At 42.2% G+C, this 18,076-nt stretch overlaps 1 protein-coding gene across 10 annotated transcripts in view; it reads left to right on the top strand.

Moving 5' to 3' along the window:
• Window positions 1-9,556, top strand: part of EPB41L2 (erythrocyte membrane protein band 4.1 like 2) — a 451,080-nt gene extending 441,524 nt beyond the window's left edge. For all 10 annotated transcript variants that reach the window (XM_033936201.1, XM_033936204.1, XM_033936198.1 and 7 more), the window contains one exon: window positions 8,405-9,556. The gene's annotated coding sequence lies outside the window, so the exon portion shown is untranslated. The remainder of the gene's footprint in view (window positions 1-8,404) is intronic.
• Window positions 9,557-18,076: the final 8,520 nt, after the last annotated feature.

Genomic DNA, 18,076 nt, shown 5'->3' with positions numbered 1-18,076 from the left:
GGCAGAGGAGATTGGAACGATGACAGTATTTACAGAGATTGAGAATGGAGAGAGAGGAGTGGAGGGTTTAGGAGGAAAGAAGGGCAGCACAGTCTTGGACATGTTTAGTTTCAGATGATGGCAGGACATCCAGGCAGTAATGTCAGCCAAACAGGCTTTGACTTTTTCTTGGACTTTAGTTGAAATTTCGGGTATAGAAAGGTAGATCTGAGAGTCATCATGGAAGGAGATCAGGGCACCAAGGGAGGAAGTATAGAGAGAAAGAAGAGGTCCTAAGATCTATGGGGTACGCCAACCACTAGCAGGCTTGCAGCAGAGGAGGACCCACCAATGCATACACTAAATGTGCAATGAGAGAGGTAGGAGGCAAACCAGAAGAGGGCAGAATCCAAGCGAGGACAGCGATTAACAGTGTCAAAGGCAGCAGACAGACCAAGAAGAATGAGAATCGAGTAAAGGCCCTTAAATCTGGGCTGAAACAGGTCACTGCAGACTTTGGTGAGGGCAGTCTCTGTGTAGTGTAGGAGTCTGAAGCCCGATTATAGAGTCTGTTGAGATGAAGGGAAGTCAAGGTAGCAACGGAGCACAGCACATTCGAGTAGCTTGGATAGAAACGGAAGAAGATAGTTGATGGGCAGCTGGGATCTAGTGAGGGTTTTTTGAGGAGCAGTTTAACCACCGCATGTTTGAAGGCATCAGGGGCAGTTCCGTGGAAATGGATAGGTTAAGGATATGGCAGATGGAAGAGATGTGAGTATGTAAGATGGGGTCAAGTAGAGATGTGGGCTGAAAAAAAGCAACTTTTGTAAACACCTCTACAGAATCCAATGATAGTACAGAAGAGAGTGGAGGAGAAAACGCACAAGCAAAACAGAAGGTTGAGTTTTTTATTGGCATTACAAGATACAAGCTGATGTCGTCTGAGAGGAGGGAAAGAGGAAAAATGCAGAATGTGAATACAATAGGGCTAAAAACTCAAAACAACTAGCAGTTATAAATCTATCCACCTATGATCTTACTAGAGAACAAATCCAGATGTTGGAATTAGGATTGAGTTTTGTACCAGTAGCACCCTGTGATAATTTCAAGATTAGAGTCAGTCTACTTTGATTTATTAGAAAATTATGACTGAAAGTGTACTTTAATGAAAATCCTTCAAATGTAGATATATCACTGGTTAAATCAAAATCTAAAATCTACTTGGATACCGATAATTAGTACATTTAAAGATTTACCTTGGAAAGAACTTGAACAAATGGAAAAACTGAAAATATATCAATTTGAGAAAGATAATATGACTAAGAGTGAGCAAAAAGCACTAGCCCAACTCCGAGAAGCTGATATTTAATAATCCTTCGAGCAGATAAAGGGGGCGCTATAATAGTTCAATCACGATTACAATATGAGAAGGAAGTTTACATACAATTGACAGATGCATCATCATACTGCAAATTGGACATGAATCCAACTGGAAAACTGATGGAAGAGATTAAACAACTGATTATTCCAGCCTAGAAAATAGGAATGTCTTGGTATGTAATTTTAGTTCCATTATTCTTTTGCACAATCTTCAATTCTCCCCCATCATTCTTGCCTTCTTTATCTCATCTAGCACATATGTATTCACATTTATGTCTTTGTGTTTCCAATATTATTTCAGATATTATTCATTTGCCTTTTCCTACACTGGCAGTTGTGATCTTTTCCACTATTTGTACATTCACCCATCATTCTTCTCTATTTATCATCATTTATTCTTCACATCCACTCACGTCTATTCTTCAATTTAGTATTGAAGCTTACCACACACATTTATATATACGAGGGCTGTTCAAAAAGTATTAGACCTTTATTCATAAAAAATACTCGTATTCAGATACAACAATCTTATACTAATCTCCTTCAAAGTAGTCCCCTTGGGCTGCCATACCCTGCTTCCAACTGTTCTGCCACTGTTGGAAGCAGCGCTGGAACACTTCTTTTGAGATTGCTCACAACTGGTCTGTCGCATTCTGCATGATGTCTTCTCTTGACTGAAATCTGGTCCCTTTCAGAGGCATTTTCAGCTTCGGGAAAAGCTAGAAGTCACATGGAGCCATGTCGGGAGAGTAGGGAGTTTGAGAAATCACAGGTATGTTGTGTTTGGCCAGGAAACTCCGTATGAAATGTGAAGATGGGCAGGTTCGTTAGAAGCTTTGGCACAAACACGCTGAAATTCTCCTGAAGCCTAAATTCTCATTCAAAATGGAATGAACGGATCCAACGCTGATGCTCGCCTCGTCTGCAAGTTCTCTGATCGTGATTCGATGATCCTGCATCACCAGGGTCCTCATTTGATCTATGATCTCATTTCTGGATGCTTCACTCTCCACTGATGTGCGGCCATCTCTGAAGCAGTTGTACCACTCCTTTATCTGTGTGGTGTTCATTGCTTCATCCCCAAAGGTCTTTTGAATCTTGCGGATCGTTTCCACTTAAATACCTTCTGGTATTGGAGGAATAAATTACACAAACTTATGGGATGGGAGGCCAGAATGGCTTACTCTTCTCGACGCAGAAGCAGAGACTTTGTCCATACTTGGTCTCCTTATTTGGACATTTTGCCTCCAAGGAGTCATAGTCACATTTTGAACAGACTACAGTTGTGTCCTACCCCACCTGTCTGACCTTGGTTACTTCTTTGCTCTGGGATTTGGGGGGAGGGGGGAGGGAGGAGATTGGTGGGGAGGTGTGTTGGGAGGGTCGCCTCTGTAACATCAGAGTCAAGTCCTCTTAGGGGTATCCCCTTTCTTGTACAGCTTCAAAATTTCTTACCTGCCATTTTGCATTTATTAGTTTGTGGTTCTTTCTTGTTAATAAAAAGATTTAAACATAAAAATTAAGGTCTGATACTTTTTGAACAGCCCTTTTATATTTTTAACACAATAGCTACACTTCTTTTACATTTCTTAGGATCCCTAAGGAAGGTGTCTCTAGCTGAAACACAGACCATCTTGGGTCCGCATCAATGTTAATGTGGATGAGTTTGTATTATACAACTGCTTAATAAACATTTGCATCAAGAACATCTGTTCCACATCATTTTTTGTGCTTTGGGACTTTACTTTTTACTGTGGAATAACTGGGTTTTTGTTGTGTTCAATATTTGATCATGCCTTTTATTCAGGTTTAACTCATGGAAAATCACTGTGAAAATCAATTAGGTATGTGTGGGTATGTTCATATACAGACAGAAATATTTTTAGGTAAATAAAGCTCCGGAATTTGTTGCTAGAGGATATGGTAAAAGCAGTTAGCATAGCTGAGTTTTAAAAAAAAAAAAAGGTTTAGACAAATTCCAAAAAGAAAAGTCCATAAACAGTTATTGAAGTATACCTAGGAAAAGCTCCTGCTTATCCCTTGGGGTAAGTAGCATTAAATTGTGCTATGTTTTGAGATCCTTTCAGATATTTGTAATATGGATTGGCCACTGTTAGAAACAGGATACTGGGCTATATGGACTTATGGAGAAAGAGCAGATTTTAAACTAGAAACTGGGGGAAGGCCGACAGTCACTCAAAAGAGCATGGTTTGGGACAAGGTATCTTTAAAAAGATATCATCATAAAAGGGAAGATGGAGCATCCTGATAGATCGCAATACAGGCCGCAGTTCACCAGGTTTCCTTAAATTCAGAGCAGGCTGATTTTAAAGATTGCAAATTATCCATGTCAACTGCTGAGCAAATTAAAAAGAGCTATGACAAGCATTGTTTGAAATATCTGTACGCAAATGCCAGCAACCTAAGAAACAAAATGGGAAAGTTAGAATATATTGCACTAATATGCATCTCTGAAACCTGGTGGAAGGAAAATAACCAATGGGGCACTATCATACTAGGGTACAAGTTATATCATAGTGATAGGGTGGATTGACTTGGTGGAGGCATAGTGTTATATGTTAAGAGGGCCTTGAATCAAACAGACTAAAAATTCTACAGGAGCAGAGAAACATCTTGAAAACCCTTATGGTTAGAAATTCCATATGTAAGGGGGAAAAGGATAGTGATAGGAGTGTACTACCGTCCGCCTGACCAGAATGAATGGACAGATGCTGAAATGTTATCTGAAATTAGAGAGGCTAACAAACTGGGTAACACAGTAATAATGGGTGTGTTCAACTACCTTGATAGTGACTGGTTAAATGATCTAGAGATGGGAATAACTAATGAGATAATTAAATTTGCTGATGACACGACATTGTTCCAAGTTGTTAAATCGCAAGAGGATTGTGAAAAATTGCAAGAGGACCTTGTGAGTGGAAGACTGGGCGTCAAAATGGCAGATGACATTTAATCTAAGCACGTGCAAGGTGATGAATGTGGGAAAGAAGAACCCGAACTAAAGCTATGTGATGCTGGATTCTTTGTTAAGAAGAAGGTCGCTCCCACTGCTAAAGCTATAGGCTTATGCAGTAGAAACTGCTTCCTCTTCAATTGAGTCTAGTAAGGCTATTCTTATGTTCTTTTGCTACGTAATGCAAGGTTTTATATTAGGAGTCACTGCCCATGAAAAGGATCTAGGTGTCATTGCTGAGGATACGTTGAAATCCTCAGCTCAATGCGCGGCAGCTTCTAAGAAAACAAATAGAATGTTAGGAATTATCAGGAAAGGAATGGATAACAAAGATGAAAATGTTTTAATGCCCTTGTATCGCTCTATGGTACGGCTGCAACTCGAATACTGTATGCAGTTCTGGTCACCATATGTCAAAAAAGATATAGCGGAATTAGAAAAGGTACATACAAGGGGGACAAAAACAATAAAAGGAATGGGATGACTTCAGCTTGGAGAAGAGACGGCTCAGGGGTGATATGTTAGAGGTCTATAAAATAATGAGTGAAGTGGAAAGGGTAGATGTGAATTGCTTGTTCACTCTTTCCAAAAATACTAGTACAAGGGGAGAAAATATTTTTTCACACAATGTGTAATTAAACTCTCGAATTTGTTGCCAGAGAATATGATGAAATCAGTTAGCTTAGTGGGGTTTAAAAAAGGTTTGGATAATTTCCTAAAAGAGAAGTCTATAGGCCATTATTGAGATGGCTTGGGGAAATCCACTGCTTATTCCTAGCAACATAGAATCTGTTTTGCTACTTGGGATCTAGCATGTGCTTGGGACCTGGGTTGGCCACTGTTGGAAACAGGATACTAGGCTTGATGGACCTTCAGTCTGTCCCAGTATGGCAATTCTTATATTCTTATGTTCTGACTCTGTATGGTGATTCTTATGGGGAAATGAGAGTCATGAAGTTTGCTATCCCAAGAATTTGCTGGGAACCCACTGACCCCTCAAGCAACTGCTACTTCTGTATGGTGGACCCTTCCAAATGTAGAACTGTCAAGCATGCATCTGCAATCACATATCCAGCCATTCCTTCATCCATCGCACCAGTGCCACATTGCTCTCTCATGCCTACTCCCCCAGAGAGAGCAGCTGTATTCAGAAGAGAGCACTTAGAACAAAATAACAGACAAAATTCTACAAACTATAATCAAAAGATAAACACTAGAAGTAGAGCAGCAAAATATCTTAATCTTGAATAATCACATATGTGATATTTAAAATGTCTTTAGACTCTATATACTGGCTATAGATTTATATACCAAAAGAAGGAATAAGACCTCAGACTCCCTTCAAATCATTTCAAGCAACCAAAGCTGGTTAATTGAATGGGAAATCCATTTAATCATCGATCTTTAAAAAATCTCTCTTCATATTATTTAAATATCAAAATTCAATATAAATTCAAGGCAAAAAAAACTTAGCTTGTTTGGAGGAATCCTGATCCCAGCGGGACCCATTTCACCCTAGGTTTCAGGGGATCAGTAAAAGTATATAGAATCTAAAGACATTTTAAAATCACATATGTGATTTTTCCAAATTAAGATTTTTTTTCTGCTCTACTTTTGGTGTTTATCTTCAGAAGAGAGCAGCAAGTCAGACTGAGGGAGATGTAGATCCAGTTTACAGTATCGGTGGTGCAGCTGATGTGAGAAACCCATACTATCCAAACCAAAAAGACCTTAACAACTTGATCAGAGATTTTGGTCTCACCAAGTCCAATGCCAAGCTTTTGACATCTAGGTTCAAACAGTGGAACTTGTTGGATGAAAGTACGCAAGTCACAGATCAGAGGAAGTGTCTCCAAGCTTTTCTACCTTCTTCAGCCATCATGATGGGTTCTGCTTCTTCCACAATGTGACCAGCCTGAGGCAATTGGAATTGCCTGTAACCCGGAAGTGGTGTTTTTTCATTGACAGCTCATCCAGGAGCATCAAAGCCATGTTGCTCCTTAATAGGAACAAATACTCATCTCTTCCACTGGCTCACTCAGTGCACTTCAAATAGGATTGCATCATCATCAAGACCTTACTAGGCACCTTGAAGTACAAAGATTGTGGTTGGGAGGTTATCAGAGACTTCAAAATGGTAGCATTCCAAGGCAGTTTTATCAAGTTTCTCTGCTATTTCTGCCTTTGGAAAAGCAGGACTACAAAAGCGGGAATGGCCACAGCAGCCCAAGTTCTCTCTGAGGAGAAACAATGTCAAATAGGAACCACTAGTGGACCACCGGAAGATGCTGATGCTACAACTGCACATAAATTGGGCTTAATTAAACAATTTGTCAGTGCTCTAGATCAGTGGTTCCCAACCCTGTCCTGGAGGACCACTAAGCCAATCGGGTTTTCAGACTAGCCCTAGTGAATATGCATGGAGCAGATTTGCATGCCTGCCACTTCCATTATATGCAAATCTCTCTCATGCATATTCATTAGGGCTAGCCTGAAAACCTGATTGGCCTGGTGGTCCTCCAGGACAGGGTTGGGAACCACTGCTCTAGATAAGGAGTTGGCAGCCTTCAATTACCTTCAAGACATCTTCCCTAATTTGTCTGAGGCAAAGGTCAAAGCTGGTGTCTTCGGACCACAGATAAGATCCTGTAGTGCAAAGAATTTCCCAAGAAGCTAACTAGAAAGGAGAAAGCAGTTTAGGACAACTGTCACCATGATTCGGGGTTTCCTGGTTAATCACAAGGCTGAAAATTATATGGAGTTGGTTGAGAAAAAAAAAAGAATTACAGTAAAATGAGCTGTAGGATGCGTCTCAAAGTCCATGTCCTTGATGCTCATCTTGAGATATTCAAGGAGAGAACATCTGTAAGAACAGGTTTGGTGGAGTGGGGGTTGTTAGCGCCGGGGGGGGCGTCTTCGGGCAGGAGGGATTGGGCACCCTCCTGCCAGCGACCGATATTGTCGGGGGGGGGGGGGCGATCGGTAGTGTCGGGGAGGGGGGTGCGTCTTCGGACAGGAGGGTTTGGGCACCCTCCTGCCAGTGATCGGTCAGGGGGCCACGGCCCGCTATACTTATAGCGGCAGAGAGATCCCTTGCCGTGATAAGTGTAGCGGGCCGTGTCTAATCTAACCCGATTCTCTAACCCGCATCTGTAACATGGACGCCAGTTACAGAATCGGGGTTTAATTTAGGCCGATTCTGAATAGGACGCCTCTCCCGGGCGTCCTATACAGAATCAGGGCCTAGGTGTCTTGCGGGCCTCGCCTTCAATATAGGTGGCCTGCCTGGGGAGCATTTTTTTTAAAAAAACGTGCATCCCGATTGGCTGATTAGACAGCTGTAGGACGCCTACAGCTGCCTAAAATCGGGACGCACTTTTAGAGAATCAGGGCCTTTGAGCCTGGTTGTTAAATTGTCTAACATCTATTCAATTCGTATTTATTACTGTGAGCTTGGGCCTACAATTTTGATTTAATTGAAAATTTACTGAAAAACTTTACTCAAAACATATTTCTACAGTGCTGTATTTTGAACATAATCGGGTAATTTTATAAATCATTTCTCACATGTAAAATGACTCTTACAAAAACTTTGTGGTACTGTACATATGTAGTCAAGATTATATGTACTCATATGTACACCTTGTATAGGAATCTGTTATCTCATGCAAATAGTTTATGTATATGAAATATCTTATTGAAAATAGGTCAAAACTCTGTGAGTTGATCTTTTTAGTCAGCTAGACGTCCAGTTATCCATAACAAGCAAATGAGGAACAATGAAGTAGTAATACACAAAGATAACCTCAGAAGTAGAGGTAACGCATCCCAGCACGTTTTGGAAGGAGAGGCAATAGGGCAGGCAACCGCAGTAGCAGAAGGGCCACAGGTGTACAGCAGTCATGGTTTTTTGGGTCGTTGACTAATGGTACCTAGAGCTTTCATGACCACATATGATCATTCTTTAGATATGAAGAAACATCCTGTTTTCATTGAAAAATTGATGAATGGTATTGTAAACTTGCTTCTTTAATAATTTTTCCTAACTAGTTTTATCTGATTGTGTTGCAGAAATAATACAAATCACTTTTTAATTGAAGAATTTGGCCATTCCTGACTCCGTTCTGCTGTCACAGTTCCAATGAATTTACAAGGATTGGTATCCGTGACCAGATGTTTGAAGGTTAAGATGCCAAAACCTCAGCTTAACATCTCTAACCTATGCTGTTACCTTTCATTCTACTTTATTTTTATAACCACTTCTTAACATTCATAGATTTTTATAAGAATTGAGATTCATTTTTTTGCACAACTATCACATTTTTACAAGAGACTTTTGATCATATGATAGTGGACAAAATAATGCATTCATAAAAAGTAATCTTGATATGAGTAATGCAGGTTGTGCAGAAAGCAGAACCTCTGACTAATTCTGGTGGGAGGTTTTTCAAAATGTTGCAATTGAAGTCTTAACTGCAATACATTTTTGAGATTTTCAAATAATTCAGGTAAATGATTACAATAATAGAAGGTTTCTTTTTTTACATTTCATACATTTTCCTAAAATGTTTGATGTTGGCTAATTTCACTTTGGCTGTCTTTTATACTGATCCCTTTAGTTTACTCTATTCTAAGATGGGTATTGTTTTTCTGGGAGGAGATGTGTGCTCTGCCCATGAAATGAGTTATGGTTTGAGCACTGTTTTTAAAAGTGGTTGTGCTGAACTATCTCCTGTCACCTGAAACATTCCAGATAAGGACTTCAACTGTCTATTTTTATTATTTTTTTTTTGGGGGGGGAGGGGTATGTCTGTTTTTGTTTTGCAATATTTTCATATTTCAAAACTTATAATTTGAATGTATGTGTAGAATGTGACCTTTTCTATTAAATCTCACTGTCCTTGTCTTAAAAATGACATTACTGTTACTTAACAGTTGTATCTATATTGGATTATTTGTCTAAATGGTTCATAATAGATTTGGGTTTAAAGGATTTTCAAGACAAAAAATGGGTGTTATGATCCTTCTCTGCACATAACAAAACAAAGTGATACCACTTGATTAGACTGCCATTAGGAAATGTGTATTAAAACTAACTGTGTCATTTTGCTGTTTACCTTGTGTATAGTTTAAGATGCCAAACTAGATTTATCGTAGCTTCATCATATAAAGCAATATTTTGCTTCCTGTAATACTGTTATGGAATAAAGTTTGTTTATTCTATGCATGTCTCTCCCATTATTTATTATGCAAATTGGAAAATATGACAGCTTGCTTATGTTTTTTTTTAATTTCTAGTGCAACAGGCACATAATTCCTGAACCTTCAGATAGTCAATCCATTCCCATGAGAATTATTGTAGAGAGCCTCATTTGCATTCATTTGCTGCACCTCCCATTGCTCTGGGCTGTCCTCCAATTCTCCAGTTGTCTCTCTACAAGTGAGTTGGTAGGAGCCTATCTTTTCTACTCATGTTTATTTGGTTTTTGATTACCGTTTGTGAGGCTTTTTGGTGCTGCGACTATGAGAAGGCGCAGACTTTAAGGTCAGAGGTCTGCATCCAACGGGTGGGAGCTCAGGGATCTGTCTCTTGGGAGCAAGGCTCGCCCTGGGTTCTGTCCACAGTTGGGCTTGAACACAGGCTTTGTGGCAGTTTTTCCAGGATAGGAGCCAACTGCTTTCTTCTGCTGACTGCGTGCACGAGGTTCTGGTGACTGTTGAGGTCTCAGGCTGGTTGTTGGGCCCAAGAGGCAGTCTGAAGAGACAAGCAGTCCAGATTCTGGGCTTGTTTGAGGAAGACGTTCTCCCTGTAAGCTATCTAAAGCTTCTCCACAAGCAGCTCTCTTCCCCCTGCCCCAACACGAAGCATTGGGGGGGGGCTGCATGAGGGATACAAGCTAGAGTTCTTTCATCTCCTTCTGGACCTCTTTCTGGACTCTCTGGCTGGGAAACCAGAAAATGCGGTCAGGACCTAAGGACGAATTGCAGGGACCGAGGGCACAAATGGAACTGGTAAGCGGCACCAACACAGAACAACAGGAGCCAGAGGGGCAAAGACTTTGTGAAAAAGAGCCCAGGACTGAGTGGGAATTACGAGAACAAGAGGTGCAGGGGAAACAGGCTGAGGACGTCACAGACACACAGCAGCAGGAGGAGGATGAAGCTCAGGGGCTGGCAAACCATGAGGAGGACTGCAGGAGTACCAAAACACGAGGAAAACAAAAAGAGAGGGTCTTAAACTGGGTCTTAAACTGCCTATACACAAATGCTAGGAGCCTGAGGGCCAAAATGGGAGAACTAGAAATCACTGCCAGCAAAAAGGACCTAGACATAATTGGAGTCACAGAAACGTGGTGGACTGAGGACAATCAATGGGATGTGGCCATACCAGGGTACAAACTATACAGGAGAGACAGGGCACATAAAAAGGGTGGAGGAATAGCGCTGTACATAAAAGACTCCATACCCTCAACCAGGATGGAAACAACAGTACGGGCGGATGGCTTGGAATCATTATGAGTTAAGCTACAGGGAGGAACTGGGGCAGACATTAAATTGGGTCTGTACTACCGCCCACCTGGACAACCTGAAGAAATCGACCAGGACCTGGAGGCAGAACTGAGGCAGGTATGCAGAAGCAGAAATGTGGTGGTGATGGGGGACTTCAACTATCCTGGGATAGACTGGAGTATTGGGCACTCAAACTGTGCAAGGGAGACCAAATTCCTAGAGGTCACGAGGGACTGTTTCATGGAGCAACTGGTCACGGAACCAACACGAGGTGACGCCACTCTTGACCTAATCTTCAACGGACTAGGGGGGGCAGCAAAGGAGGTGGCAGTATTAGCCCCGCTAGGTAACAGCGATCACAACACGATCCAGTGCAGGCTAGAAATTGGATCATCAAAGGGGAAAAGAACCACAACGACGGCACTCAACTTCAAAAAAGGAAATTATGATGCCATGAGGGAAATGGTGGGAAAGAAACTCAAAGGCAACAGGGAAGATGGAATCTGTGGAAAAAGCCTGGACCTTACTCAAGGGAACTGTGCACGAAGCGCAAAACATGTGCATCCCCAAGTTCAGGAAAGGGTGCAAAAAAAATAGAACAAAAAACCCAGTGTGGATAACAAATGCAGTGAAGAAGGCGATAAGCGACAAGAAAGCATCGTTCAGAAAATGGAAAAAAGACCAAACAGAGGAGAACCAAAAAGTGCACAAAGAACACCAGAAGGAGTGTCACCGAGTGGTTAGAAAAGCAAAAAGAGAATACGAAGAGAGACTGGCAGAGGAAGCAACAAACTTCAAGTTGTTCTTCAGATACGTCAAGGGGAAGCAACCGGCAAGAGAAGAAGTGGGACCATTGGATGATGGAGACAGAAAGGGTGTAGTAAAAGAAGAGAAAGAGATAGCTGACAGGTTAAATGAGTTCTTCACGTCAGTCTTCACGATGGAGAATACAACCAACATTCCGGAACCCGAGGAGATCGCAATAGGAGACCAAGATGATAAGCTGGTCAATTTAGAGGTAAGCCAAGAAGATGTACTCAGGCAGATAGACAGACTAAAGAGCGACAAATCACCAGGTCCGGACGGCATTCACCCAAGGGTACTTAAGGAACTAAAAAACGAAATAGCGGAGCCACTTCGACAGATATACAACCTATCCTTAAAAACCGGAGAGATCCCGGAGGATTGGAAAATAGCAAATGTTATGCCCATCTTCAAGAAGGGCTCAAGGGGTGACCCAGGAAACTACAGGTCGGTGAGCCTGACCTCAGTCCCGGGAAAGATGATGGAGGCACTGATTAAAGACAGCATCTGTGAACACTCCGAAAAAAATGGGCAGCTAAAACCGAGTCAACATGGCTTCTGCAAGGGCAGGTCATGCCTCACAAACTTGTTGTACTTCTTTGAGGGGGTGAACAGCCAGGTGGATAAAGGGGAATATATTGACATCATTTACCTTGACTTCCAAAAAGCCTTCGACAAGGTACCACACGAGAGACTGCTTAAGAAGATATGGATCCAAGGGGTGCAAGGGGAGGTCCACCGATGGATCAAAAACTGGCTGGCAAACAGGAAACAGAGGGTTGGCATAAAGGGCCATTACTCAGACTGGAAAGGGGTCACGAGCGGAGTTCCGCAGGGGTCGGTGCTAGGACCGCTCCTGTCAATATCTACATAAACGACCTAGAGGCGGGAACCAAGTGTGAGGTCATTAAATTTGCAGATGACACCAAACTATACAGCAGGGCTCAAACCAGGGAAGACTGCGAAGATCTCCAAAAGGATCTAACGCAGCTGGAAAAGTGGGCCGGAAAATGGCAAATGAGCTTCAACATAGGGAAATGCAAGGTCATGCACGTGGGGAAAAAGAACCCGATGTTCACATACAAAATGGGGGAACACCACTAGGGGTCAGTAACCTGGAGAGAGACCTGGGAGTGATGGTAGACGCAACACTGAAGGCATCGGCGCAGTGCGCCACAGCCTCAAAGAAAGCAAACAGAATGTTGGGTATCATTAAGAAGGGTATTACGACCAGGACGAAGGAAGTCATCATGCCGCTGTATCGTGCAATGGTGCGGCCGCATCTGGAGTACTGTGTTCAGTACTGGTCGCCGTACCTCAAGAAGGACATGGCAGTACTTGAGGGAGTACAGAGAAGAGCAACTAAACTGATAAAGGGAATGGAAAATCTCCCATATACCGACAGATTGAAGCAGTTGGGACTTTTCTCACTGGAAAAGCGGAGACTTAGAGGAGACATGATAGAAACCTTCAAGATCCTGAAGGGCATAGAAAAAGTAGACAGGGACAGATTTTTCAAATTATGGGGCACCACAAGTACAAGGGGGCATTCGGAGAAATTGAAAGGGGACAGATTTAGAACAAACGCTAGGAAGTTCTTTTTCACTCAGAGGGTGGTGGATACATGGAACGCGCTTCCAGAGGCTGTTGTAGACAAGAAAACATTAAATGGTTTCAAAGAAGGTTTGGATAGATTCCTAGAAGAAAAAGGGATTGAAGGGTATAGATAGGTATAGACCACTACTCAGGCAATGGGCCTGATGGGCCGCCGCGGGAGCGGACCGCTGGGCAGGATGGACCTATGTTCTTATGTTCATCCAAGCAATGGTACAAAGGCTACTAGATCTGGAAGCTATAGAACCCGTACTAGAAGAAGACCCAGTCTCTGGCAAATACTTGATATGCTTCATAGTGCCCAAAAGAGTCTCAGGAGGTCAATTTTAGACCTCTAGGCGGTCGATGCGGCCCTCAACATACCACGTTTCTGGATAGAGATGGTGAGGTCAGTAATTGCTTCGGTGGCACTGGGGAATTTCTCACCTTGCTGGATTTGATGGAGGCCTATCTGCACATTCTCATTTTTTATGAAGTATAGGCAGTTCTTGTGATTTCATGTGCTGGAGCAACACTTCCATTTCACAGCCATACCCATTGGGCTGGCTACGGTACCACATTCTTTAACCAAGGTGATGGTAGTAGTTGCAGCATACCTATGCAGAGCGGGTATACAGGTACATCCATATCTGGATGATTGGCTAAGATCCCATTCCAAATCCAAAGTTGAAAGACTGTGTAGAGAGTGATTCAGCTACTGCGCAGGCTGGTCTGAATGGTCAACTTTCGGAAAAGCCACCTGGAGCAGACGCAGATCATGGACTAACTAGGAGTCCGGTTTGACATAAGGGAAAACAAGGTGTTCCTCCCGGAATCGCACAGAGGAGCTCCTGCGTCAAGATACAGGAGTTTTGTAGTGAGACAGCTCTTACAGCCTAGCATTACTTGTAGGTGCTGGGGTCAATGGTAGTAATCCCTGGTCAAGGGCACACTTGCATCCACTCTTGAATGTTTCTCTCCTGATGGTGCTTGCAGAGAGATGCACCACAGCAGCTATCTTGGACAGCAGAAGCACATCACAGTTTAGCCTGGTGGTTGAAGCCTCAGTCTTTAGCTAGAGGAGTTCCCCTTCACATTTCCACATGGGTGATCCTCACAACAGATGCTAGCCTATATGGCTGAGGTACACATTGTGAAGGGAGTCAAAGGCCAGTCCCCTTATCAGAGGAAGTGGTCGATCAACCACTTGGAACTTCTCTTGGCAGCATATGTGGCAGGAATGAACAATGTGCAAGTGGTTTTCCTCACCCGGAAGACCCTGGATCCCAGGAAGCTGTCACTGTCTCAGAAAGTCTTCACCTGCATTGTAAGTCATGGGGGTGCCTGACTTTCGATCTGCATCAGCAACCAACAAGAAGGGGCTCTGTTCTTCAGTCAAAGATACGAGCCAGGAAGTGAAGGCTTGGACACTCTGGTTTCAACCTTGGTTAAAAGCGGGACTTTACATTTTCCCTCTATTGTCCATGATAGGTAGACTTCTTTGCAGGATCATGATGCACCAAGGGCTCGTGATTCTAGTTGCACCAGACTGGCTGAGGTGCCCGTGGTATGCAGATCTGATACGTCTGCAAAGGGACCAAGGTCTCAAACTTCCATGTCATCCAAGACTACTCACGCAGGGCCCAATTGCCCTGGAGGAACCAGAACACTTTGGGCTTTTGGCACAGCTCTTGAGTAAGCAAAGACTATTCTCACGGAGTGGTGTCCCACCCTTCTAAAATGTAAGAAGAAAGCAACTCTAGCCACATATACGAAAGCCTGGAAGTGTTTCCAAGATTAGTGCACTCAGCAGAGTTTGGACCCAAATTTGGTGCCAAAAATGGTGGTGCTTACCTTCATGTAGGAAGGACTGGAGAAAGGCCTAGCAGTTGGCTCCCTGAAAGTTTAGATTGTGGAGCTTTTGTGTGTTGGGCCTAAGCCTAATAAGACCACTGTAGCCGCACATCCAGATGTGGCCAGGTTTTTGAAGGGTGCCTTTTCAGGCATGGAGTATTAATCTGCTCCTTCGGGCGCAAGCTAGAGCTCCCTATGAATCCCTAGAACAAGCTTCACTGATGGATCTTACAGCCAAAATGGTGTTTTTGGTGGTGAAAAGAAACGGCTGCAGATTATTCAAAATCTTGCCGTTAAATTAATTCACAACGGGAAAAAATATGACCATGTATCCTGCTTTCTGATTGCCTCACATTGGCTTCCCATCAATCATCGTATTATCTTCAAAATTTTACTGTTGGTATTTAAAACGAACCGCAATTCATAAACAGGATACTCATTCCATACAACTCTTCTCGCTCCCTTCGCTCATCAAGCCAAGGTCTTTTGGTAGTCCCTTCTTTGAAAGTGATTGGCACAAGACAATACGATATATTCTCAGTAGTTGCACCTCAAACCTGGAATTCTCTTCCCCAATATATTAGAGACGAAAAAGATATTGGTTGTTTCAAAACTAATTTAAAAACCCTTCTGTTTAAAGATGCGTTTACCTCCTATATGGAATAATTGCAGTGCAGCAGTCTTTTAAAAAAAAAAAAAACAACCCCTCCTAATGTTTTCTCCTTTCATGTTTCTCTCTTTTTAAAATGATTAATATTGTAACCTGAATCCCTCTTCCCTTCCATCCAGTTGAGTCTGTTGGTCTGTAGGTCAAACCCCCTTTTTTTGATTTATTATTATTATTATTACTTTGTATCTTAACGTATGTTCAAATTTGGATTTTATAGTAATTCGCTTAGTATTTTATTTGTTATCATTATTTTGTATTTTATTGTACATTCAAATTTGGATTTTAATGTACATCGCTTAGTATTTTATGTATAAGCGATTCATCAAATTTCGAATAAACTTGAAACTTGATCACTTCAGCTTCACAGGTGTCAGAATGGCAGGCATTGCCATGCAGAGATCCCTTCCTCTGAATTTCAGATTCAGGCGTAGTACTACGCATAGTGCCATTTTACCAAAAGTAGTCTGCAGTTTTCATATCAATCAGAAAGTGTGCCTTCATGCCCTCAGGTTCGAGAGAAAATGATAAAGTGCTAAAATTGGATGTGGACAATGTTAGTGCAATATCTGCAGGTTACAAATGAATTTCAACTGTCAGAGCATCTCTGTACTAGGGGATACGGCCCATAAAGGCCGACAAGCATTGAAACCGGTCATTTCAAGATGGATCCATATGGTGATTTCCTCAACCTATGTCAGAAGTGGAAAGCAGCCACCTATATCCATAAAGGTGCACTCACTAGAAGTGTGGCTTCTTCTTGGGGGAATTAATTATATGCAAAATAATATAATCACTTTTATATAGGAAAAGGCCTCAGAAATGGAGCCTACGCACAGTCATGATATCATAGACTGAATTGGTCAGCATAGTTTTAATGCTCCTTGCTCCAGTCATTGGCCAAAAACCCGTTTACTTGTGTCTTGCTTTCTCATAAATAATTTTATTTCTAACTATTTTGAAATTCAATTATTGTAGCTTCTCATGCTTTCAATTATTTATCTTTTTTAGCTATTTTTAAACTTTTTTTCAAGTTCTCATGCACTACTCCATTCAACTGAAAAAAGTGATTGGTACATTACTTAACTTAAAGCAGTGCTTAATCTTAGAAAATCCGTGAGAGCCTACAATAATTGAATTTCAAAATAGTTAGGAATAAGTTAAAATTATTTATGGGAAAGCAAGACACAAGTAAACGAGTTTTTGGCCAATGACTGGAGCAATCTAAATTACCTTCTTACAGCTGCTGTAAGAAGGTAATTTAGATTCGCGGCTACAGGGCAGGGAGGCTTGTCGGACCCGGGCTGTTATCGGTCGGTCGGGGAAGTGCCACAAAAGTAAGGGGCCCTGGCCGGCTGTGCTGCAACCGGGGCGGGGCGGCCGCCCCTCTCTCTTGGTACCGCGAGGCTACTCTCCTCCTTACCTGCCATGCCTGCAGTACAGAGCCGAACGGAAGTCTTCCCGACGTCAGCGCTGACGTCGGAGGGAGGGAGGGCTTTGTTTAAGCTTTGTTTAAGCCCTCCCTCCCCTCCGACGTCAGCGCTGACGTCGGGAAGACTTCCGTTCGGCTCTGTGCTGCAAGCAGAGAAGGTAGGGAGAAGAAGAGCCGCGCGACTGAGTACATCCAGCCCCGCAAGTAAGGGCATGTAAACTGTACCCGGCGTATAAGACGACCCCCGACTTTGGGGAGGATTTTAAGGTACTAAAAAGTCGTCTTATACGCCGGCAAATACGGTATATATTTTTTAAACGCCAGTATAGGTGAAAGCTGGACAATGAAAGGCGGTAGAAGGAACCGCATTGATAAGTTTGTTGAGAAGCGTCAAAAAGTTAAGTAAGTACAAATCATGGATTTTAAATAAATGGGAGCTTTTCACATAGTTTTAAAATAAGGGGAATGTGCAATAGTATTTTGGTGTACATATATTTAAAGAGAATGTGCTGTTTTTGAAGATAGGCTCACTAGAGTTTTAAGTATAATACTTTTATAGTTTTAAGATTAAGATTAATGAATTAACCCAAACGCCGGCAGAATGAAGGTATGGTTAAATGTAAAATGAAATATAACAATGATACCTGAAGTCATAACTCGGGGTTCCTTTTGTAATGAGAAATTTTTCCCTTGGTAACAAAAGGTTTCTTTTCATGCTTGAACGGTGGATTTGAACAATATTTGTTTGGATGATCTCCTGATGAAGCTCAGCTGTGAGTGAAACGGAGACGCTTCGTAAAGCTGGTTACCACCTAAGAAATCTGGAATACTGTGATATTTAGTCACTTTCATTGGGAACCTCAGACACCTAAGCTAAATTGGA

The sequence above is a fragment of the Geotrypetes seraphini genome, chromosome 3, assembly GCF_902459505.1.
Source record: "Geotrypetes seraphini chromosome 3, aGeoSer1.1, whole genome shotgun sequence".
NCBI lineage: Eukaryota > Metazoa > Chordata > Amphibia > Gymnophiona > Dermophiidae > Geotrypetes > Geotrypetes seraphini.
Note: the sequence above shows the minus strand (reverse complement) of the source record. Positions and strands in the feature narration are given on the sequence as shown.